Source organism: Theobroma umbraticum, unplaced genomic scaffold (genome assembly GCF_002168275.2).
Source record: "Theobroma umbraticum cultivar Fairchild unplaced genomic scaffold, ASM216827v3 scaffold_56.0, whole genome shotgun sequence".
NCBI classification, from domain to species: domain Eukaryota; kingdom Viridiplantae; phylum Streptophyta; class Magnoliopsida; order Malvales; family Malvaceae; genus Theobroma; species Theobroma umbraticum.
The window spans coordinates 3,972,331-3,972,586 of NW_018397256.1; positions in this window are offsets into that span (position 1 = coordinate 3,972,331).

Below are 256 nucleotides of genomic sequence, written 5' to 3' on the forward strand. Positions count from 1 at the left end.
AATAAAAATTATGAATATTCATTCCCTGAAGTGAATGTGACAAATGAGATACTAATAAAAAATTATAAATTCGTTCATTTCCTTAAGTAAATACGACATCATTTAATAATTATGATCATAATCATGAATCCATCTATTCCTTAAAGTGAATACAATATAATTTAATTATGATGGCCATAACAATTTATACTATCACTATTTTAATTATTATTTTACCACCAGAAGTGGATGGATATTTTATCATCTGAATTTAAGA